The sequence below is a fragment of the Lissotriton helveticus genome, chromosome 7 (assembly GCF_964261635.1).
Source record: "Lissotriton helveticus chromosome 7, aLisHel1.1, whole genome shotgun sequence".
Taxonomy (NCBI): Eukaryota; Metazoa; Chordata; class Amphibia; order Caudata; family Salamandridae; genus Lissotriton; species Lissotriton helveticus.
The window spans coordinates 476,761,772-476,787,721 of NC_136068.1; the positions used below are offsets into that span (position 1 = coordinate 476,761,772).

The 25,950-nt window shown below is 45.9% G+C and overlaps 1 protein-coding gene across 2 annotated transcripts in view; it reads left to right on the top strand.

The window, feature by feature from the left end:
- LOC144768636 (gap junction beta-2 protein-like) overlaps positions 1-25,950 on the top strand; it is a 91,117-nt gene that overhangs the window by 13,657 nt on the left and 51,510 nt on the right. Inside the window, exon 2 of one of the 2 annotated variants that reach the window (XM_078652445.1) lies at positions 14,225-14,301. The exons of the other annotated variant lie outside the window; for it this stretch is intronic. The gene's annotated coding sequence lies outside the window, so the exon portion shown is untranslated. The remainder of the gene's footprint in view (positions 1-14,224; positions 14,302-25,950) is intronic. 2 annotated transcript variants of the gene reach the window in all.

Here is a 25,950-nt window from a genome sequence, read left to right on the forward strand (position 1 = left end):
TGTAAAATGAACAAGCACAGACAGACAACACACAGCACGGTCGTAAGATGCTGTCGGTTTTGTCATAGGCGTTTTATGAATGTTCTCAACTCACATGTTCACAAGAACTCGCGCACACAAGCTGAAACACTCGCCTTCTGAGTGGGGAGACTTGAAAAGAACAAGCGTGGCCTGGCTGAAGCAGGGAGGTGGGTAAAACAATAGAGCGGGGAGAAGGACGTGGTGGGTCAAAATCAGCTGGGGTGTTGTTTGTAAACATTTAAACAATTAAAGGAGCACAGAGGGATGCTGGAGCGGGTCGCCCTCTACTCAAAGTCAACAAAACAATAAAGACCCACTCCCTCGGCGTACGACCAAATCAGCGGCCGCTCCTGTGCCAAATCGTGCCGTGCTCGGAAGGCTGAGGAAAGGCGCCTTCCGAGCACGGCACGATTTGATAATGGAGCAATAAGGCACAGACTTACGTGAGAAGTGTTGATTGCCCTTATAGACACAGGAGCGGCCGGTATGAATGGCCTGGCTGCCCCTTGCACACTATAGAACTAGTGTCCAAGACAGTGAAGTGACATTCCCAGAGTGCAGCCCTGAAGAAACTGCTTTAATACAACATAGCAGTGAAACATGTCGGCACTGGCAGGAGGTTGTGGTAGATATGATTAACTACCAGCCCCCCTTTTTTATATAAGCACACCATCTCCGCCCTATGAATAAAGTTGGGTAAGGGACGGTTGATTGGGTGTGTGTTTTTATGCACTTTGTTACTTTATTTTCACTTTGTTTATATGTGTTGGTCACTAGCAGATATTTCTGCACCTTCACTAGTTTGTCACTATATATGTTTGTTGTTTTGGACACTTCTTTCCTTTCATCTTATTTTTCTTTAAGACGCATGTGACAACCGATGATGAGACAGGGGCCTGTCTGGAAATTTGATACCAGTTACCCCGACGGTGGTGTTTCCGTGAGGTGTCACTTGCGTCTTTCACATTTTTTGCTCTAACAAGAGCAGTGTCCAACGTTGGGTGTGGATACAGTGGTAATTCCCGGGATTCGGGTACACCTTAAGTGTGGGTTCTGGTGTGTTGCCCTGGAGAACAGGTTTTTATACATTGGCGGAGAACAGTGCATATTGTCTCTTACAATATTGGTAAGGGAGTGGTAGGGAGTAGGACGTTTGGAACACCCCCCCTCTAGTCACTGATTTGGTCGTACGCCGAGGGAGTGGGTCTTTATTGTTTTGTTGGTGTTGTTTGTAAACAACAAGCTCTCGGCATTGCGCAGATTGTAAAACCCCTGTCCCGGCTGCGCACGTTGGGAGGGACCAAGGAATGCAGATTTAAAATGGAGCGGCTGGAATGAGAACCCGTGCGTGTCCCTTGTGAGGGTTCCCGGATGACTAGCGACGGTGAAAGCGAAACCTAACGTGCTGACACGATAAAAAAACAAGAAAGCAAAGCAAATGTAAGGAACAGACTGGCTCAGAGATTTGTACGTTTTGGAGGCTGAGTTATCTGGAGAGAGGCCGGAGGGAAGCCGGATGGGGGCGGGAGAGCCTGGTGCGGGGGTGGGAATGCGAGGGAGGAGAAGTGTGGCAGGCGGAATGCCTGAGGGAAGCCGGAAGGGGGCGGGAGAGCCTGGTGGGGGGGTGGGAATGCGAGGGAGGAGAAGTGTGGCAGGCGGAATGCCTGTGTGCGAAAGCGCGATGCGCTTGGAGAGAGGCCGGATGGGGGTGGGAGAAACTGAAAGTACGAGTAGGAGGGAGGCTGATGCGCGTGCTTGTTTAGTCACGTGATTCACGTGAACTTAATGAAAACCGCAGCGCAAGAAGCCCTTGGTTTCACGAGGATTTCGAGCACTTGAATTCTCGCTCCGCTCAATGCGCTTGCGCGCATTGATAGGTCGCGAGACCTAAAAATAAACAGCAAAGGAAATAACCTTTGGGCAAGGAAAACAGATGTAACAATGTGAGAGCGGTCTCAACAGATGATACTGATACGATTCAGTGGGTGAGGGTAGGTTGCAGAGAATGTATACTATTCATGTAAATTGAGTAAGACAGCTCTATAGAAAATGATACAGATCTTCTGTGGTGTTAAGTCCATTCGGCACCTTAGTGTTAAGTTCAAGTATCATTTTAGACTCGAGTTGACGCAGCATCTTATCTCTGTCCCCTCCCCTACGTGGTTGGGGGACAGATGTCAACACAAAGTAGCTGAGACACTCCAAATTGTTATTATGCACACTCCTGAAGTGTCTCGCCACTGGGTAAGAGTTGTCATTGTTTACAATTGCTCGAAGATGCTGTAATATCCTGGCGTGCACCGCAAGCCGAGTACTCCCAACGTACCTCAGGCCGCAAGTACACGCCAGGACATAAACAGCATATTCTGTCCTGCAACTGTAATTACCCTTAATCTGTAGTGGCACGGGACTGAATGGGGTCTTGTAGGGGCTGGTGTTAACACCAAATTTGCACGCTCGGCAACTTGAGCATTTGAAAAACCCTCGACGTTGCGGAAACCAGGATTTTTGCTTAAGTAGTTCAGGAAATGAATTGGTTACATGGTTACGTAGGGAAGGTCCTCTCCTAAATGTGATCTTAGGATTGTCAGGGAGTTCAGCAGCTAAGACACCGTCAGTTTGAAGAATAGGCCAACTTTTCGTTAGAATAGATCTTATCTTTCTATTTTGGCAGCTGTACGGTGTTATAAATCTGATGGCTGAATTTTCAGGGTCTTCACTGATCACAGTGGTTTCACTTTTCTGCTCTAATAGAGAGTCCCTGGATCTTTGCTTCATTTTGTTGACTGCCCTTTTGAGAGTATCATCATGGTACCCTCTTGCTTTAAATCTGGTGAGGGCTTCCATTGTACATTTTTCCAATTCTTCCGCACTACTGCAAATTCTTTTGAGGCGGAGCAATTCCCCATGGGGGATATTCTCAATTATATGATGCGGGTGAGCACTTCTGGCGTGCAAGGTGGAATTGCCCGCGGTGGCCTTTCTATGGAGGGTGGTTGCCAAACTGCCTGATCTAGGGAAAACCTTGACGTCTAAAAAATCTACTGAGTTGTTACTAATGTGATGAGTAAACTTTAAATTAAACTCATTGACGTTAAGTCTTTCAACAAAGTTCATGGCACTGGTTTCATCCCCCCTCCAAATTAAAAGCACATCATCTATAAATCGTGCCCACATTTGCACATGTTCTGAAACAGTGTCATGGTGTTCACCCATGAGGACCTGCCTCTCCCAATAGCCCACGTGCAAGCACGCGTAGCTAGGGGAAAAGCAGGCCCCCAAGGCTACACCCCTCTTTTGTAGGTAAATGTCTTTGCCATACATAAAATAGTTGTGGTTCAGGCTCCATGACACTAACTCAACCAGCATTTTGTTATGATTGTAACAGTCTGCTGGTCTGGTACTCAGGAAGTATTCAAGAGCCCTAAGTCCATTTGAATGTTCTATGCTCGTATACAGAGCCTCGATGTCTAGCGTTATCAACAAAGAGTTATCAGTCCATGTGGTATTTTTGATTTTGTCCAAGAAATGTCCCGTATCCTTGATGTATGTGGGCAGACTGGTAACCAGGGGTTGCAGGAAATAGTCTATGTATTGAGCAAGATGTTCCCCAACACTATTGATGGCCGATATAATGGGCCGTCCTGGAACTGGTGTTACTCCTTTATGGACTTTGGGTATGAGATAAAACCGTGCCATAACTGGCAACTCAATGTGAAGAAATTTGAATTCCTGGATGGAGATCAGACCCTCCCTCTTGTATTGAAAGAGGAGTTTTCTTAATTTCTCCCTAGCCAAGTCATATTGTTTCAAACACGTTTTCATGTAGCATGTAGTTTCTGAGAGTTGTCTGGTGGCTTCAGCAATATATTGTGTTTGAGGCCAGATCACAATATTACCTCCCTTGTCAGAGCTACATACCACATTCTGATGATAATTTTTCAGTTTGGTTACCAGAGCCCAGTATTGTTTTTCTTGATCTTGCTTAATTCTTCCGCAATGTTTCACCTGGTGATATAATTTCTTAAGGTCTGTAATCACCACATCATGACATGAGTCTATTGCATCCCTTGGCATAGTGGGCATGAAGCTAGATGATGGTTTAAAAGGACTAGATCCTGCTCCGATTTGCTGAATTTCAGCATTCCTTAGTTCTTCTTGCGTGGACGTGTCAATATTCATATCATTACTGCCCTCACCCAGTTGACATAAAGTGACGTCACGAGCTTGGAGAGTTGAAGTGGTGGATTCCACTGTATTGGATTCCGCAACATTTGAAAATTTTTTGATGTTGAAAAATTTACACAGCTTCAGTTTCCGGATATAACGGAACACATCAATTCTTGTAGCCGTGTAGTTGAAATCAGTAAGGGGTCAATAGGTGAGGCCAAGACTGAGCAATTGTTTTTCTGCTGCTGTTAAAGTTGCAGAGGAAAGATTGACTATTGTTTTGTCATTCATTTCTTGTTCTTGCGCCAACATTTTTTCTTTTTGCTGTTGTTTTTTACATTGGTGTTTTCGGCGCCGTTCTTTTCGGCGCCGGTTGATTCTGGCCCTTTTTCTGCTGTTTTTGTTGTTGATTTCATGGGCGCAGAGTCTGTAAATATATACATATCACTCACCGTAATCAATCAGGGGGTTTATATAGCGCGCTACTCACCTGTGAGGGTCTCAAGGCGCTGGAGGAGGGGCAGCTCCGGGTCAGTCGAAAAGCCAGGTATTGAGGTCCTTCCTGAACGTGTGCAGGGTCGGAGAGTGTCTGATGTTCACAGGGAGCTGGTTCAAGGTTTTGGCTGCGATGTAGGAGAAAGCTCTCCTGCTGGTTCTATTTCTCCGGAAATGCGGGGCTTAACCTCATGGCAGTCCCAAACTGACTTCGGTCCTCCTCAACATAACATCAACTTTTTCCTCCCATGAAAGGAAAAAAGAGTTCAGGACACTCCAAGATGGTGAATTCTGTTTATTGCAGTACATACAGCCTTCTACCGATGCGTTTCGCCTTTACGGCTTGTTTACGGTGAGGTGAGGCAAGCATTCTTTCTCCTCCGTTTACATACAATGAAAATTAAACATAGAAAGTGGACATGCGCGCTACTGACGGCAACTGCTGAGGACCATCTTGTAATGGTTACTTCTGAAGAACCGCTTTTACCCACTCACTGGGTCTCGGCGGCGGGGGAACCGCCTTAGTATTCCATACCCTCCTTATATAGAAAAAGGAGACACAGGAGCCTTCGTCTGCAGGAGGAACCAAGTTTTATTCGAATAGCCCGGGCTATGGAACAGAGTCCCAAGCTCGTCGGAGACACGATAGAGGAGGCTGCTGCTTTACTCTGCCGCTTACAGGCCATATATACATATTTCACACCTTGAGAAACCAGTTAGGATTGGGACCTGGCGCCCCCGAGTCAGAATGCAGTTACGCCATCCTTTGTTCAGACAGGACGGTGCTGCAACAGATGGTGCAAAAGATTGTAAAACAGGATATGCACGTGAGAGAACAGACAGATCTTGAACAGCAGTATATGTGAAAGAAACAAGTTCTGGGACGGTGGTGTGACCAAGTCTTGCAAAAGAGGGTGGGGTTGTGCAGAAGTTCAGTCCGAGGGTGGTGAGGCCAATTCTATGTTCCCTTTTTCGAAATTGGCTCAACCACAAGGAGCAGGAAGGGCAGGGTGATCGTGACAGTTAGAGTTTCATCAGTCATCAGCAGAAACGACCAGGAGGGTCGTGCAGAGGTATTTTGCCACGAAATGGCAATGCAAAGAATAATAGAGTCCTGACACAAAATAAATGCAGACAAGAAGGACACTTTTCCTCAGCCCCTCCTTTTGCCATTGAGTGGCAAATACTCTAGGAAACGTTGATATTCATGAGATCATCTGTTTCTTGTTGGAGCATCATCTTCATATTGGTGTCATGAATGTTAGAAGGTTGAGGCTTGAGAGCCTGAACACACTTTGCACAGAGCATTGGCAGACAACAAATGCACAAACAGCAGGAGACTAGGATAGCTACTCCCAAGGCAAGGAAGATGAGGATCCTCCATCCCCATTGGGAAAGGAGGCCCAGCTCCAGCCTGTGAGGGACCAGTTGCCTTCATACTGATAAATCTCAGAGGAAAGGTGATGCAGACGTTGGATGGCTTCATACACTGTGAGTGCGTGATCTGGAATGTACACACAGCAGCTGGAGCCAATCAATTTACACACACCACCACGATCAGCGAAGATGATGTCAAGAACCATACGCTTTTGAAGTATTACAAGGTAGTTTGCCTGTAGCTCTGCACTGATGTTTGAGAGGGCACCAGCTGTTTCTATGATGGTGGCCTCAAGGACCCTGGTCAGTCCTCGTATAGCCCAACTGTTTGCCATTGGGACCCAGAATGGGAGGAAACCCTTAAAGAAGTCCCCGGCTTCCTGGCCTACTGTATCCTCAGCCGATATGACACCCCTATGTGAGCGGCGCAATGCACCCTTCAACAACAGGTGGTAATCTCCATGGGTAGAATACGTTGGTGGAAGGAGGAAGGCCAGATACCAGACCAGTTACGGGGGAGCCAAGTGTAGGCTGCTGTGCCACAGATAAAGTAAGTGTTGGGGGACGCCACCAACTTTGGAGGAGATGTAGAGTTCAAAGTTTTAGTGATGTCACAGATACTCGTACCAACTTTCTTATTTCCTAAGCCTTGGATGCAGACAAGGCCTAGCACATTTATAACATTCAGAGTGTTTCGTACATCAGGCAGTAGCCTTCTGGCGCGAAATTTGGTAAATGTTTGCCGAGAAGTTGAGTTAAATACCACCATCTCACCGAGTTCATCCGGTGGTAATAGCAATGTGGATGAACTAGTCGGGCAAAAAGGGGTATTGGTATTGCCAAACCTGTTTCGCCAGAAGTCATCTCGAAATGTTCCAAGGGCAGAATTGGCAGTACCATTGACAGTACAGGCCTCCTGCATCAACATCCACCATGCAAGACAGGACCCAGAGATGGAAAAAGGATAAGGAAAGAATGGAACAGGTTGTGTCATAGCATGCGGCATCAGTCCACATACCCAACAGTTGGAAGTATTTATGATCAGCTGATGATGATGTAACATCTGGACAAAGGTGTTATTGAAAAATTCTGCACGGCGGGGTAATTCGTGGGCGGGTAACGTGAAATACTGATGTTCTGCAGGAGTCGGGGTAGGAGTTGGTTGGGTAACAGGATAGTAGATCAGTAACATCCAACCGATGAGAGACAGGATGATTGAGACAAACAGTGTCACCACGGGGGCCACAAAGCATTTGCTATGTAGGAGACTGACATATCGTTTCTGGACTTGGCTGCCATTGTACTAAGCCAGGGACCACTGGCACCTGTCTGTGATTGGTGGTTGCTTCACTGGATGCAGGTGCCAAGAGTCCTAGGGCGTACCGTAGTCTGACATACCAGCACCGTTCTTAGCCGGGAGATCACAGCCCTACAGCCTATAGGCACCTGAGCGAAGTCAAGGGCAAGCCTTCCTTCTGGAACGCAAGTTATATCGGGTAGAAGTAGGAACAGTATGGTCGGGGAATAATTGTTCCTGATGCTGAGCAGAGTGGGGGGAGTGTTCCCTCTTTCCCTTCAGTATACTGTCACTCTCTGCCTCCGTAGATGTAGAATGTAATCTTGCGTTGCTGAAGGGAACAAACATCGGGACTATTTCTGTCTCCGAGTCTCCTTGTCCTACTCTCACCCACTGATCATAGGGGAGAGGCAGAGGTGTTCATCTGCAGTGGGACCCATGGATCCAGTTCTTCCGTCCCTCAACTTTCACGGCAGTGCGGGTGGCCAGTAACACCTGACATGGCTGTGTCCAGCGGGGCTCGAGGCTCTTAGTATGTTGAAAGTTGTGAATCAGAACCCAGTCGCCAGGTTGGATAACGTGTCCTGGGCCTTCGCTTTTATCAGGTATGGCCTCATGCACCTGGTGATAAAGAGTACGAAATGTGTTAGTCAAACTGTACAGATAATCAGTCAACACAGGGTATTCAACATCAGACAGTTTCTACGGCCGTGGAACACCCCACACATTGGCAGGCCTCCCGAACACAATCTCATGGGTAGGAGCCGTTGTCCTGACAGACAGCAGGGCCAGGGGCAGAGCATCAACCCAAGTGACACCTGTCTCTGCTACAATCTTGGCCATTTTAGCCTTTAGGATGCCATTGAACACCTCTACTAGACCGGCTGATATGGGGTGGTTAGCTGCATGAAATGTTTGTTTTATACCCAGTGCTGAACAGACATACTCCATTATTTGAGCCGTAAAGTGTGTCCCATTGTCACTCCAGACCAAACGGGGCAAACCAAATTGTGGGAAGTATTCTTTCAATAGTATTTTGGCAGTAGTGATAGCGGTGCAATCTTTGACAGGGTAGGCCTCCACCCATCAGCTGAAGGTACAGACCACCACCAGGATGTATTTTACATTTTTACATCTGTCCATCTGGATCTGATCCATCTGGAGGACTTTGAAAGGAAAGGTAGGGCGAGAGAATCCTCCTCCAGGGGTTACTGTACCTTTCCCCGGGTTGTACATAAGGCAAATCATGCATTTTTTGACCATCCTCTCAGCATATGCTGGTATCTTTGAGGTATACCAGGTGGGTTCCAGCAACTTGCATATCCCTTATGCACTAATGTGAGCAGGGCCATGGGCCATCTTTACTACCGGTAGCACATGACTGTCGGGCAACATCCATTGTCTCTCCATAGTAAAACGGGCCCAACAACCATCTATTTCCTTTACTGCTAAATGCTCCGTCCACATCCTCAGCTCCTCAGGGGTAGCATGGGACTGAATATCGATCACACTCTGTACTGTATCTTTAACCATTCCCCCCTCTGCCACCCACCTGGCAGGACCTCCCACATGCATTCCTTCCTTTTTCTTAAGAGCTGTCTGTCTGGCTGTCTGGTCAGCCAGGGCATTGCCTTTCCCAACATCATCCGTCCCTTTCTTATGCCCTTTACATTTCATAATAGCTACCTCTCTGGGAAATGTCAGGGAGTCTAATAATGGGTGAATTAGGGGGCCATGGTGAATTTTTGTCCCATGTGAAGTAAGGAAATTCCTTTCTTTCCATAGTCTCCCAAAGTTGTGAGCTACCCCAAAGGCATACTGGCTGTCATTGTAGATATTAACTGTTATTTTTTGCTTAAGTCACAAGCTCTAGTGAGGGCCACTAATTCTGCAGCCTGAGCAGAGCACTGAGGAATCTGAGCTGTTTCTACTACTTGTTCCATGTCTTGAGGGCGTAGGCGGCTGATGTGTTACCATCTGGCCCTCTGAGACATGATCCATCCACATGCAGTGTACCTTCTGGGTCTGCTATTGGGGTATCCTGTAAGTCAACCCGTCCCTTCGTCGTCTCCTCTGTCCTCAATATACAGTCATGTAGATCTAAACAGGCATCCTGAGTATCCAGTGGGAGTAATGTGGTGGGATTCAGTACAGTGCATCTCTTAATGTTAATGTGGCTGGAAAAGAGTGTCAATACATATCCTATGAGCCGTGCGCTAGTGAGGTACTGTGTCTTAGTGTTATTAAGGAGGGTATCCACAGAATGGGGAACAATCAGAGTCAAGGGGGAGTTCATGACGATCCCCGCACTCTGACAGACCATTAGTGCGGCCGCAGCTGTCGCCCGTGGGCATCAGGGGAGAGCCCTCGCAACAGGATCTAAGTTAGCTGAAAAATAGGCACTTGGCCGATGGTGATCACCGAATATCTGGGTCAAGACAGCGCATGCACAGCCGTCTGTCTTATGTACAAAAAGAAGGAATTGTTTGTTATTATCAGGAGTACCGAGGACTGGAGCAGTACACAGAGCTCTTTTTAAAACCTGGAAGGCCTGCGTATGCTCTCTAGTCCATGGAAAGGAACTGTCTGATATGTCTTTAGTGGTGAGGGCAAGAAGAGGTTTGACCATGGCCGAAAAATTCGAAATCCACTGTCTGCAGTATGAGGTTAGACTTATGAAGGCTTGCACCTGCTTTTGTGTCCGTGGGGCCGCCATAGCATTGATAATGGCTACACGATCAGCGGTGAGCTGCCTTCCCTCCTTCGAGAGGAGATGACCCAAATAGGTCACCTTCTCTTGACAAAACTTAAGCTTTTTTAAAGAGACCTTGTGGCTATAGAGGGCAAGGTGGCGTAACAAACAGAGAGTAGCCTCTTTACATGTCAGGCGGAATTTGCAGTAATGAGGAGGTCATCAACATACTGCAGCAGTGTGGAATTATCAGGGAGTTCCAAGGAATCTAGTTGACTTTTGAGAGCTTGACTATAGATACTGGGGCTCTTGGTGATGCCTTGACGGGCGTGGCAAAATTTAAAGCTCCGCCCACCAAGGGAGAAACCAAAAAAATGTCTGCTGTCAGGATGTCTCGGGAATGCTGAAAAAGGCATTCTTCAGGTCTATGACAGAAAAGTGTGTGGCGTCAGAAGGGACCATCGTCAAGAGGGCTGTAATGTCGGGGACAACAGGGTATTGGGAGATCGTTATTTTGCTAAGGGCTCTCAGGTCAATCATTAATCTGTATACTTTAGTTGAGAGAGCATCTCCATTGGTCTTTTTAAGAACCAGAATAACGGGACTGTTACAGATATTACCACGTGTCCCCTCCACTACGCCCTACGCCCTTGTCCATCAATTCAGATATTATTGTTAAAAGGGCCGCTTCTCCTTCCGCGGGCAGTCGATACTGTCGAAGGGGGGGAAGGATGGTGCCGGACTGAATACGTACCACATGAGGGGGTATATTATTATTATAATTATTATTATTATTCTTAAACTCCCAAGAGTGCTTTCTGACCATAACCCCTTGTTGCTTACCTACGACTTAAGAAGAGTGGAGAGAATTAAATCCTCTTGGTCCTTTGAAAGGCGATTGTTAGTAGATGTCAGGTTTGTTGATCATATGAATAAGTGGGCGGAAGAATATTTTGCAGCGTATAGGTACAGTACATCACGGAACGGGGTCTGGGAGGCTTTTAAAGCTGTGTTAAGAGGAGAGACGATCAGTTGCTCTTCAAGACTCGGAAGGGAGGATAGGATGGAGGTAGAGAAACTTATGTGTAAACTCTCCACCGTGGAAGAACAACACGTGGCAGTTATTGCCTCTGGAGGAGATGGTAAAGAAAGTCATAATGTCTTGTTAACTGTTAAAGCGGATCTACAGAAGGAAGTAACACAAAGGGCAATAAGGGATTTTCAAACCTCCAGAGTAAAGAGGTATAAAACAGGAGAGCAAGCGGGCAGAGCCCTTGCACTTCGGTTAAGGCAGGAAAAATCAAAAAATCATATTGCCTGTATCGAGGAAAATGGTATTACCTATACAGAAACTAAGGATGTCTTAAAAGTATTTCAGAATTTTTATAAAGAACTATATGATGTGGGAAATAATGGGAACAAGCAGGGGCAGAATTACCCAGATAACGGTCCTTGTTTGGATGGGGCAACCAGAACGGACCTCGATAAAGATATATCCTTTGCTGAAGTGCTGTCTGCCCTGCGGGAATTAGCTCCAGGTAAAGCTGCTGGCCCAGACGGGATACCCCTGGAAGTGTACAAAGCATTGGAGCGGGAGATTGTACCAATGTTAGTTGATCTATTTAATGGGATTTTGTACTCCGGGGTGGTGCCCGATTCATGGAGGGAAACGAATATTGTAATTTTTCATAAGAAAGGCAAACCAGCAGAGAAGCCGGGTTCCTATCGGCCTGTATCCCTGATGAACGCTGATACAAAGCTCTACTCAAAGATCTGGGCCAAGCGGTTGGGCAGGATCATTGGCGATCTCGTCTCCCCGTGGCAGCATGGGTTTGTCCCAGGTCGGGGGACAACTGACCATACATGCAGAGCTGTAGGCCTTTTTGACGCCCAGGCTGCCACGGGGGGGGTGCCATGATCCTGCTGGACGCAGAGAAAGCTTTTGATCGCGTTGACTGGGGCTTTCTCTGGGGGATATTGGCAGGTAGAGGATTTGGGGAGAAAGTCATCAGGACACTTAGAGCCATGTATATGGACCCGATTGCGAGAGTCGTGGCTATGGGGGAAAAGTCAAGTATACTCTCTATAAAGAGAGGGACACGTCAGGGCTGTCCCTGCTCTCCTATCCTTTTTTCTTTATATATTGATCCCCTCATCCAGAAAATACTAGAGAACCCAAATATCCCCCCTGTGATTTTTAACGGCTATACTAACAAACTATTAGCATATGCCGATGATTTAGCTATACTTACAACGAACCCCCAACAGACATTACCAGTTTTGGTACAGATGGCAAAGACTTTTGGACTGAGCTCTGGGTACCTCTTAAATGAATCCCAAACTCAAATAATCTTTTCAAAAAACATTGTAAAGTCTGATTCCCGATTTGTGGACTCCGCGGTTTATTTAGGGCTTAAAATCAATGCATCGGTCGAAAGAATAGCTGAAGAGAATTCTCTCCCATTAATTAAGAACATAGAGACAGAATTGAGGAGAATTGATGTATTGCAACTTTCTCTGGTAGGAAGGGTAGACGCTATAAAAATGGTAATGTTCCCCAAAGTCTTGTAACTCTTTAGGGCGATTCCCCTTCTTATAGACGATAAAATATTGAACAAGCTGGAATCAGTCTTCATAAAGTTTATTTGGCATTATGGCAAGATCAGACGTTCCACTAATTTTATGAAACTGCCAAGGGAAAGGGGTGGTACGGCACTACCGAATTTAAAATTATACCATTGGTCATGCCTTCTAATTCAAATGTCCATTCTACTCCAAACCAATACCAACTCAGTTGAGGGGTATTTTGATTCTGGGACTCAAGGACCACCCCCATTTTACGAAATGCTGCTGGGAAGAAACGCCACTGGTCTTTTGCTCCGTGAAGTTGAGAGTAGGTTTTATAAAAAAGCACGCTTTAAGACCTTATTTGGGGCCTGGTCTGTATGGAAAGCTATTCTGAAACACTTTAAAGTCCCAAAAGTAAATTCATATCTCCTCCTGGCAAACTCATGCCTGTTACCACAATTGAGGTCGGATAGGAGTCTTCAGGAATGGAAGTGAATGGGGGTCAAGAGTTTTGAAAATGTAATGGAGGGAGATAAGATCAGAGGGTTCGAGGACCTGCAAAAGCTGTATAATATCCCAGCTACTCATTGGTTCCTATATGAACAAATAGCCCGCACTCTACGGGGCCTAATACCTAAATTAAAGCCCAAAATAGATATCGCTGTTCTTGAGGCATTGGACAGAGGGTGTAGAAAGATTAAAATAATATATAACCTACTGGTAGATAAGATTCAGGATGACATTGAGAAAACGGAGAGGGGTTGAGCTAGTAAATTGAACAATTCCGATGTCAATCTTGATCTCTCTATTGAATTGAATAAAAAGCTCTTTCGGGCCTCTAATCTACGGGCTCAACATTATAAGACAGTATTTAAGCTATATCATACCCCGGCTAAATTATTTGAGTGGGGTGTCAGACAGGATGACTGTTGCCCTAGATGTGGCTCACATCAAGCGGATATAATTCATATGTTTGCCACATGTTACAGGTTGGGCCCTCTTAAGGATGAGATAACGAAATTCTGGGAGGGGCTGCTAGGTCACAAGATCGATCTATCCCCTACACTGGTATTAATTGGCACAGACTCAAAACTGGGTCTAGAAAAAGATGAGGAAGCCCTGGTCTTTATGTCAGTAGCGGTCATGCGAATACTGATTTCAGCTGGCTGGAAAGACGAAAACGCGCCCTCCTTTCAGATGTGGCTATCGAGACTCTTGGGCATTCATAATATTGAGTCCTGTCTGTACGAATTTAAAGGAATTAAAAAACGAGAGATGGGAAGACGTCTCTGGGCGCCTGTCTTGAAATGGAGGGAAGCTAGAATTATTTTATGAATAGAATATGACTCAAATGTATCATTTTATCTGTACTCAATTGCACTGATTGAATCCCAGTCACATATCATGAATTGAATATTTATTTATTTGGAATAACTTACTTATGTCATTTTATATATGTACTTGGTATTAATGCTCTATCTGTGTTTACTCAATTGTTTAAGCTGTATATTGCACTTTACCTTCAATAAAAAAAAGAAAAAAAAAAAGAAAAGGAAAAAAAAGAAAAAAAAGAAATGATTATTATTATTATTACATTTGTACAGCGCGCAGCTACCCGAAGGTTTCCCGGCGCTATTGAGACAGCCGACATCAGTATCTGATGCTGCGCAGAGGGAGGAAGGTAAAGACTGCAACTCTGGTGGGAGGGGACCGGACAGATACATATATGAGGCTGTGGTGGGGGAAATTGTTAGGGATACACCTTGGGGACTACATGATATGGTTGCATACAGAGCGTTCAGTAAATCCAGGCCTAATAAGTTTTCACTGCAACCTGTAGTGAGGACCAAGGGAGTGTCAACATGTGCGGGCCAATATCAAGAGGGAAGGGCTCAGAGACAGGGCTGGTTACGGATGTTCCTGCAAAACCCACAGAGACATTCATGTTGCCAGAAAGGGGTGCCTCCGGAACTGACAGACGTGCAATAGAAGACCTGGTGGCCCCAGTATCCAGAAGAAAATTCTGATTGTTTCCCACAACTGACATTTGAACATACGGGCCCCTTTAATCCACTGGAATTTGCACTCTAGTAATACCCCTTTCCTGGCTGTCCTATGCTTGATAGAACCCTGTCTAATCAACTTCGTCATAATCATCACTGTAATAAGTGCGTGTTGCTTAGTTTCCATCAAAACTATTGGCCGGACATTGCCGGACAGGGACGTCATCCCTGGATCTATGCTCTTTGTCCTGCGGATGTGGCGGGCCATGGTCCCTTGTTGGCCTCCCCTCCCTAGGAGCACGAGGCCGAGTCTTCCCTGTCTGGACGTTTTCAGCTAATACGGGACACTCATCTACCCAATGGCCGTACCCTTTACAATATTCACACGGATCTGTTTGGAGGGCTCCCGTGCGTTGAGGGCCTGAGGGGGTAGACTGGCAAGCCCTCGGAGGGGGTTCGGGCTGTGGTCTGAAATTCCCGAAGGCATCGGGACCTCGGGAGGGTAAGCCTGTTGCAGAAGTACCTTAGTCTTAAGATCCCTAGCCTTCTTACTTTCCTTCTCTCTATCTTTATTCTCGTGATTCTGCGCCATAGCCAAGATACCAGTCATAGTCTAGGCAGACCATGTACTCTCAGCTTTCTTGAGCCTGGCGGAAATCTCAGGAAGCAAGTTGCTGACAAACTTATGGACAAATACTGGGCTAGAGCCTGGGATCCGGGGGTCCAAGCCACTATGTCCCTTGTATTCTGTTTCAAAACAGGTAAAGAAGTCAGACACACTTTCATCTTTGTGCTGCCCACAGGCATTTATCTTATTAAAGTTAATGACTGTTTCTGGCAAAAATGTTTTCATAAGCATTATTATTTTACCGGGCACAGTTAGGATGGTAGCTTCTGGCTTAGTCCCTCCTGCCCTTGCGTCTTCCATAGCTTCCAGATTAGCCCATTTACCTCCCAGTTCTACCTCATGGTCAGTATGTCGAATTGTATCCCAAATTTTAGTAGGAACGACTGCACCAAAGAGTAAGTCGATGTCTTCAAGAATAAGTGTACCAGCTGATATTATCTGGTCTAATTCTTTGTAAAAGGCAGCCAGATTTTTTAGAGGATCTGGTAACTGCCCTTTCAACTGCATTACCTCTGACCTTTTCCAAGGGACATGAACCCATAGCCTACGCCAGTGGGCTTCAACAGGCACTCTGCCATTTATTTTGGGCATCGGTGAGTGTGTTAACAAAGACATTCTCTCTCTCATTGGCATAGTGGTCTCTACGGGGGGTTTGGGGAAGGCGGTGATATCACGGTAAGCTGTCAAAGCAGACATAGTGCCAAACATCCCCTCTCCCTGCACATAGCCTCTTTTTATTTGTGACCTGAGGTCTACTTATCCGGTGGGTACCTGCATAAATGAATTTTCAAATCTCTACCTAACCAAGGTACACATGTATTCAGTTTCTAACAACAAAGAATAGCGGTGGGTCACAAAAAGGCAAAGACGGACTAACTAAGCAACTGACAACATGTACTCCTCGGTAGTATATGGTGACATAACTAAACTATGATACACAGGGTATTTCATTAGTGTGAGAAGAAAATACCCATCAGTAGTCGACACATGTATTCAGCCCAGGTGTTCTGTTCCATAATCGTCCACTGGGAAAAGGTGGACCATATTTCTTTAAATGGATAAATATTCCCGTTATTTATCCAACATTCACACTGTTGCTTTTGCAGGTCATCTTCTCAAAGGGACGAAAAGCTGACTGCAGAGCGCAAGGAAGCCAGTCGGGGGGAATTCAATAATCTATATAAATCCTGCTTAACCATAGACCACGGGGAAGAAGGGAAGGGGCGGGCAGGGGTAAGGCTGCAGGGATTGGGTGGATGGGGACTCGTGGTCATTCCCGTGGCGAGGACAGGGGTAGTGTGCGCAGTCGGTGTCATAGGTGTCAAAATAAGGGGGGTCAGTGTGGCGGGGGAACAGTAGGAGGGGCAGTGGGGGCAGGAGTGTGCAGCACGGCTGGAGCAGCTGCATGCGGTGCAGGGGGTGTCAGTACATGGTACATGGGGGCATAAGCAGGAGGACTTTCCAACATGGTATCGAGCAGGGAATCGCCCTCTTCTCCCCCTTCTATAACGCCTTTTCCTTTCTCTTCACGGGCCGGGTAGCACTTCTGCACCCGCGCCCTATGTTCCCTATCAGCTATCTATACAGATTTTTCCATTCGGTCCTGTAAGTGCTCCCTAACATGGTCAGCAATTGACAACCGCTCCCGCTTCCTTTCTAGTGCCTTTTCCCTCTCTGCTCAATTTCCTTCCTCCACAACCTGACAGACTCAAACATTGAGGGAAGAATCTTCAGTTTTAATAGCTGTTCCTCTAGATTTCCCAGAACTTGCGGTCAAAAGACCCATAAAGCGTCCATTGTAATTCTGAGTCACTTCGTTTAGTGTATTTGGTCCAAAAAGGGGAAAACATTATAGCAGAAGGACCATGTTTAGTATACATGGTGTGACCAGGGGTCCTCTCAGGAGGAAGCAGACAGGCCGCCTCCAGCTGGGAGTCCTGCACACACATACAACAACATCATTTCTTAAACTTACTACTGGCTGGCATGTTTGTAAACAGATAACAGACAACAGCGGGTTTTAAAAACTCACCTCACTGCCTTGCCTTTTGCAAAAGTCAATAACAGCAGAATCATACAAACTCGGTGGGTGATCAGCCCACCCTTATCTGACAAGGGTAGTTCTCTTCTGCAGACTTAGGGCTGTGTCCTGCTCCAGAAATCACTTTCTTAGGGGACTCCAGTGAGGACGCGGTCATGTGGCCCAGACAGAGTGGGGAGGAACAGCGGGCGAGTCGTTCGGCTACCGGACTGCAAGAATCTGTCAGGTAGGGTACCTTCCACCGGAGTCTTTCGGTGCACCTCTTCACATCCACCGGGCCTGACTTTCGTGCTCGTGGAGTCCCTTCAGGCGCCATTTGAAGAACCGTTTTTACCCACTTACTGGGTCTCGGCGGCGGGGGAACCGCCCGAGTCTTCCATACCCTCCTTATATAGAAAAAGGAGACACAGGAGCCTTCGTCTGCAGGAGGAACCAAGTTTTATTCGAATAGCCCGGGCTATGGAACAGAGTCCCAAGCTTGTTGGAGACAAGACAGAAGAGGCTGCTGCTTTACTTCATAGCTTACAGGTCTTATATATACATTTCACACCTTGAGAAACCAGTTAGGATGGGGGCCTGGCGCCCCTGAGTCAGAATGCAGTTACATCATCCTTTGCTCATACAGGGCGGTGCTGCAACAGATGGTGCAAAAGATTACGGACAGGTCGTTTAAAACAGGATATGCACGTGAGAGAATAGACAGATCTTGAACTGCAGTATATGTGAAAGAAACAAGTTCTGGGATGGTGGTGTGACCAAGTCTTGCGAAACAGGGTGGGGGTGTGCAGAAGTTCAGTCCGAGGGTGGTGAGGCCAGTTCTTTGTTCCCTTTTTCGACATTGGCTCAACCACAAGGAGCAGGAAGGGCAGGGTGGTCATGACAGTTAGAGTTTCATCAGTCATCAGCAGAAATGACCAGGAGGGTCGTGCAGAGGTGTTTTGACACGAAATGGCAATGCAAAGAATAATGGATTCCTGACACAAAATAAATGCAGACAAGGACACTTTTCCTCACATCATTGTTTTATATATACAATTTATGTGTCATTGTTCAAATTCCAGTTAAAGCCACTCATATGATGTAAAATATATATATAATACATATACATATACATGATTAGGTGACAAATAAAATGAAATTGCAACAAAGTGATTGGAAGTATAATTTCACATATTTCCCTCGTATAACCAAGTGCAATTTCATATACAGTCCAAGCGGGCATTGCAGTATACAATATAACTGTTGTTACAATGTTTGATCCCGCCCCAGTGGGCGATTCGTCCTGCTTAAAAGAACCTGCAGGCTTGTTGTGTATTTTTTATTTCCAGTATCGGCAATCCTGCCCCAGTGGGCTTTGACATATGGATTAATGTCACTTCTCCCTGTACATGATTCAGTTACAAACTTTGCTGCTTAGTTGTACAGTTATCCCTAGATAGCGCATGTTCCTATTGACAAAAAGAAAAGAAAAAAGAAAAGAAAAAGAACGATAAAGTATAAAATCCTATATACATATTAAAATGTTCAATACACACTCTCATAGTAGAAAAGATTTAGTTGATACCAAGATTTAATTTGTCAATTGCATTTGTTAACCGGCTTGCTATTTACATATTTGATTTGTCACAACACTCAAATTAGCCCAGATGAACTGCTAACTCTTCGCTGGAGTTCAGACCTACAGGGAATAATATCTCAAAGTCTATTATATACCTGGATTCTAATATATCCGGAGTTGACGCTCTCTATCGTCTCAGTGGAAAGATTGAGCCAATAAGCAATTTCATTTGCCTTTTGACATGTTGGCTGATACTGCTCAGGGAAGCTAATGACAGTCAGGGGCTACTGGGCTTCAGTTGTATTAGTTGAGGTCATTTGGCCCTGGTAACCTGGGGCCTTCCTACTGTGGCTCTGCAAGCTGAGCCTAGTAAAGCCCTTTCCACACTTCACTCTCAGGGTAGTGAAGGTGGGCAGTTACAGGTTCTTACGGAGGTAGTGTGTAGCGCCCAAACTCAGCAGGCAAAAATGAACCATCAGACAAAATACTTCAGTTCAGCCCAGTGCTTGTCTTTTAATCACACGGAAACACTAAATACTACACAGTTCAATTTATTTTGCATACCAGTGACCCTGCGTATCAGCCTTCCTCTTTCCCTTGTGGCAATACATCTACAGAGTTTCTGTGTTAATCCCACAAGGGTGACCCCTTTATCGTTGGACCACTTTTGTGATCAGGCAACGTGAATCAGGCTTTACATTTCCCTCACAAGAGACATGCACACTCAGTTCACAGTTTCTCTCAGACTTAGCCTCTAATCATGTAAGCAAAGTCTTATCTTGCTCTTTTCGTGTGTGTCTGGCAGACCCTCTACACTTGCATAACAGGAGCCTGCAGTGAGTGACGGCAGCCATAGGCCATTGGGTAGAACAGATGCCGGCTGTTTCTCATTTCACATGCCTGCCTGGGCTTAGTCTTGTGGTGCTCTGGCCCTGGCTCATAAGCAATGCTGGCTACTGTGGCATCACCAAATAGTGGGTATGATGCTTGTCCTGCATGGGCTGATGTATAGGTGCAGCCACGATTGGGCAAATGTGACAATCACAGAAGGCATGGCCAAGACAGGGACAAAGACAGTTGCAGCATTGTGGGGGCCAAAAGCTATGATAACAGCAGCTGCATTCCCAATCAGGCTAAATACAGTTGTAACCCCACTTGGGCCAAAGCGATTATCACAGCAGATGCAGCCCTGCCCAGGCTCAAGGCAGTTGAAGGTCCAGTCAGGCTAAAGCGATGATCACTCCTGATACATCCCCAACTGAGTCAACTGCATTTGCATCCCAAACAGGGCAAAGTGATGAACACAATAGATGCATTAATGACTGGTACAAAGGCACAGCATCTTAAAGTGGTTTCCACCAGGAATGGTTGGTGATAGACTAGTGAGGCCCTTAGTGTTGCAGGTCACTCCTAGATCGCTTGCAAGCAGTCTGCTCCTTCTCTGTATGTACCTCAGTCCTAGTGAACATCCTGGCTGCTCTCCTCGTGCACTTTTTCTATATCTGATTGCAAATTAAACAAAATGGTTCAATATTTGACTATTTGTTGGAATATCATTATTTTTGTATTTTTATGCATTATTTTGAGGTTAAAATCATAGAAATCAGGCAGATTCTCATCTTCTCCAGCAGAAAATACAGACTTCCAGTAATGTCCCTCACCTCTGAGAGGCAGGCTGTCAGACAGACACCACTCCTGGTTGCACAGCATTAATTTGCGTACGCTGTGGTGCGCTCCCACTTGTGTATGCTTTTCCAGACATGGGATGTGGATCCATTGGCTCAAAGTGTAGAACCAGTTTAGGGTGGTCCTTTCAAGTATCATCTTTGTGCTGCTCTCCAGACAACCTTTGTGTAGAGAAGTGGTACTTAACCTTTTGACTTCTGTGGACTCGCCCTTAATCATTACTGAAAACTGGAGAACCCTACAGAATAATTATTGGAATCCCAGGGTCATCACTGGGTCATCAATGGAAGCAGAGGGTTCAGGCCTTTTGATGACATGAACTGCAAAACAATTCACAAAAATACATAAACTAACATTAATAGAACAATACACAAACAATGAATAAGTGTATTCAATTCGCAAACAACTATAAACAAATACAAATTTTTAATCTAAATGGGAAGGATGGAGCTTTTCGAAATTCAATTGAGGCCGCTCATCATCCATACTAAATTCTGTTTGATGCAATTGCACTACTCTCCTGAATCAATCTGAGGACACTACCTAATTTTTAGCCTCCAATTTTAAATTCAAATTCCTTCCCATTTACAGAATGTTTTAACATTTCCATAATTACATTTTGCTTCCTTATTTATAAACACTTTATTTATGTGTTATTACTGTGAGAAGTTGGCCTGGTATATGATGTTCACTATTCTAGTGAGCACCTTGCACCAGTCCAAACAACCCTTATGGTGATGGTTGTAAGTCAACCTTATAGACCAGCTATCCTAGTGGTAGCGTGGACAGAACAGTCTTAGGCTAAAAGACTCTTGAGGGCGTGTAAAGCCAGCTGTTTTACCATATGTAACCCCTTGAATATCAAATGAAAGGACACCACACAGACTATATATATATAAAATATATATGTATTTATTCACTAACACACTCCTCTGAACTCTTTATGGGGTCAGAGGCAAAAGCACATAACAAGTTACACTTAGAAATACTTTAAATAGCACAATTTACAGTTAGGCCCTAGGGGCACGTGAAACCATATACTAAGTAAGTGGTATAAGGACCACGACTCGGGAAAGGAGAAGGCCTAGGGCCTAGAGAATCGCTGGGGCTACACTATCTGACCCTTATGTTAGGAGTAGGAGGCCCAAGGCGGCGCATGCAGTGTCTTTACACACACGCGGGAGTCAATGTTAAGTCAATGGGAACTTAGAAGGTAAGTAAATGAAGATTTAGGACACTTCCTGTCTAGCTAGGAGGAAATAACTAGTAAATCTGGACACTGGGATAGTCAATCCCTACTGGAGCACCGAAGTACTCGCGTTACCTCACCCACGGGCTGCGGGTGCATAGGTGTCAAAGTGTGTCGGGTTTCGTCGTTGTTCTCTATGGAGCCTTGAAGAAAGATGCTGCAGGCGACCAGGAGGAAGATGTCCGGGTGGATCCAAGGGTGAATCTAGGATGAAGAGGACCTGAAAGCAGAGAGGACAGAGTCTAGGTCACTAGCCAGTGACCGGGTGGAACCAGAGAGGAACCAGACGTCGTCGAGGAGCAATCGGGTGCGGATGTGAAGCTTGTCGTTGCAGCCACGCAGACCAGGAGGCATCGAGGATGACCAGGTGCTGGAGAGGAGCTCTCCCATGAAGGTTCTCGCAGATGGAGGGGTCGACTTCTAGATTGGAGCCAACAAGCCTAAGCAAAGGCAACCCACGCAGGATACACAAAAGACTTCTGGTGCAGACCAGGAGGGTCTGAGGTACTTCACCTTTTCAGGGAAGCGAGGGCCAGTCTGGGGCATCCAGACCAGCGATCGATTTTCAAAGGAGTCGTCGTCAGAGGGCTACTAGCCAACGGGCCAGCAACCGGACCACGCGTTGAGCAGAACACAAGCAGAAGGGCCCCACGCAGATCTCATGGAGTGTGGAGGGCTGGTCTTCGGTGCAGGTGGAGCTCGGTGTCAGGGTATCTCAGTCCCCAGTGCACAGCTTTGAGGATGCCTCAGGAGCTTCGCTGTTTGCAAGTTGAAGACTTTCCAAGTTGCCTGGTTCCACGTATTCCGACACCTTCCACGGAGCTCAGCTGTGCTGGAGTCGTGCAGTGGGGTCAGAGGAGTCCTGGAGTTGAGGTCTTGTCAGGCTCTGCGCTCGAGTTCCGGCTGGAACAGGGACAAAGCAAGCCGTCGAGTTGCTGGATGGTGCCTGGTTGCCCAGGGTGGTCACTCCTTGGCCACAAGGGAGATTCTTCAGTCTTCAAGTCGGTTGAATGTCGAAGGGTCCAAAGTTTCATTTCAAAGTTTCATCAGGATTAATCTAAAGTCTCCTGGGTCAGCTCCTACCTTTATACAACTAAAGGGGGCTGGTTTACTCACTAGGTCCCTCCTATGGGTGGGACCAGGAAGGGGGGTGGTTACACCCCCTTTCCTTTGTCCAGTTTCGCGCCAGATCTGGGGCTGGAGGGCCCCAGCCCCGGCTTGAACTGGACTATGCATGGAGCACCTAGTGTGCCCCAGGCAGTGTCTGTTTCTTTTCAGCCCTCCCTGTCCCAATACACAAAATCCTGTCTGGGGTAGTGCTCGCACCTCTCCAGGCAGGAACCCTATTGTCCAGGCCTCCCTCGCTGGAAGGACTCCCAGCAGCAGGAGGTCAGACTTGTGTCTGTGGCAGCAGCATCCATTTTGTGACGCTGGGGCTCTGGTTAACTTTAACCGGGATAGTCAGCAACAACATGTCTTCTCCCTCTAGAAGGGTGGAATGCTACCCCCGCCGCCAGAATTGGCGAGGGGGTAGTATTCCAAAGCGTATGACACCTTACACGACATGTTTAGATAAAGCCACACCAAAGTTAGCATTTAACCGCGAGGTTCATAATGCACTTAAGAGTATATGGTATGGCAATATCATAGAACAGCTATAAGGACAAGGTTCCGAAAGCTGCAGACAGGCTCAGCTCATGCTAGAGCACCATCTCACACATAACCAAGCACTCTGCCTCCAGGATTGTTAAGGCCTGCTATAGGAGTGACTTATAGGTTACTATGTGTCTATATATAAGGTAGGTATAGGGATACTATACCTAAGCAAGGGGCGATTACACGACCTTGCCCCAGCTGAGTGATCAGCCAGTTGTGTCAATTTAGGTGGCCAGCCAGGGGTGGCATAATACATGCTGCAGCCCCTGGTAGGCCTTGGATGCACCTATGCCCTGGGTACCTATAGTACACTATACAGGGGCTCATAAAGTGACCCAATTCCCAATTGGAGATGTACCTAAGGTACATGGAGTCCATTTTACAGAGAGAGCAGATAGCCTGGGGTCCTGAATAGCAGGATCCCAGGCCAACTAAGTGAAAAACCAGCTAAACACTAGGCAAAAAATCTGGGGTAACCATAGTCAGGTATCCACCTTCCTACAACTACTATTGAATTTCCTAAGCAGTCCCAGGCCCACAAAGTAGGCTTTGCACACCCTTAGGGGTCCTTGAACCACAGTTTGAGAACCACAAAGGTAGAGTGATGCTTCTCAAAACAGGTAGCAGTGGGGATATCGCCAAACTGGAGTGGTCACAACAAAGGCATGAGGGGCAAGGTTTCAGCACCTGTCATCAGCCCAACTGAAGTACTAATCAGGGGTAAAAAACAGGGCTGGCCTAGAAACAGGGGGCTAGATGTAGGTAATTTGGATTTACCGATTCATAAATACAGAATTTTACCAATTCGGTATTTATGAATCGGTTAATCAAATGTAGGTAAAAATTCGGTAAAAAATACCGAATCGGTAGGCTTCGGTATTTACCGATTCCGTATTTACCGATTAGGTATTTGCCATTGATTCCTATGGGCCTGTAGGCGCATAGGAATGAATGTAAATTACCGAATCGGTAAATACAGATTCGGTAAATACCGAAAAAATCAAGGGTGGCAGGGTGTCACTTTGACACCCTGTTGCACCCCTGATTAGGGCTTGTGTGCCATGTGGCACACATACATGCCCTAAGGGCATGCATGTGGGCCACATGGCACAGGTGTAAATGCACATATTTGCATTTGCATAGAAATTCGTTATTTACCACCAATTAATAATTTGTGGTAAATAACGAATCCTGAAAGCACTGTAGCACTGTTTACAGTGCTACCTACATATCAAAATACAGATTCGTTAATTTTACAGATTCGATAATTTGAACGATTCTGTAAATTACCGATTCGGTAAAATTACCGAATCTGCATTTTCTTATGCCCCAACATCTCAGTATCCAAATACCGGTCGGTAACGGCAGAAAATCGGTATTTTCGGCCGTTACCGACGGTATTTGGATACCTACATTGGGCCCTTACTTCCTTCACACCCCTGCCATAAACCAAATGGGTGTGCTGAGGACGTCTAGTCAGCATCTCCTTGCTAAAAGAGACATTATGGAGCTTCAAAAGTTAACCCTGTCCCTATCCTCCTCACTTCAGTGTCTGGATCTCCTTCCTCAAGTCGCAGGAAAGTCAACAATTCACTTACTTCCTTGGAGATCTGTCCATAGGTCATTTCATTGTTGTGAAATGGAGTTCCAGTGCTAGCCATATCCCTACACCTCTAGAGTATTCAGAGAATCCAGCATAACAAATGTTCCCCTCTATGTCTATGCTATTTTCTTGCTTTCCAGTTGTGTCATATATGATAATTGTATGCTGCTCTGTGTATTTTCTGTTGGCACATGTAAAAGCTTACCCTCCTTCATTAAAACAAATATTTAAAGCTCTATAATTCCATGCTAAGAATTCTACGACATCTATTCTGTGTTTCATATTTTGCATTTGTCTGTACTCTTTGGGACCTGTTAGGAATCTCACACTATATACAGGAGTTTAAACTACTCCCCAACTTAAATATATACTATACGAAAAGCTATTGCATGCTAGTGTGCTAAAATAACTAATGCTATTTTACGGTAACCTCCATCGATACCCAGCATATATTTTTCCTGGAGTTCAGCTCAGTGTTTCTTTAGATCGTATTTCTGTTGTCACATATGGGGATTGTTTCTCAACCCCAGTGTCCGATACCCCAGAGTATGACCATCCACCAGTTGGTTCTGTCAGATGACACCTGTTCTGATTTGTAATGCATCTTTTGTTGTTTCTTATTGCTAGCCATTCTTTTGTCTGTCCCAGTCCCTCAAAATAAAACGATCTTTCATCTTATAAAATCTTCATTTTTGTGGGGTAGAACATGTACTTCAAGTTTAGATCCCAGCATTTCTTCTGGACTGCATAAAAAGAACACCTTTTCTTTTGTGAGTCCAAGTAAACTTCAGGAAAAGCATCAGTAGTGTCCCTGCTTGTCACAGGGGTTCTCTCTGTATTTCTGTCTGTAATATAATGTCTCTGTCTCTATCATTTAGGAGATGGGAAATTATGGTCATAGGAGTT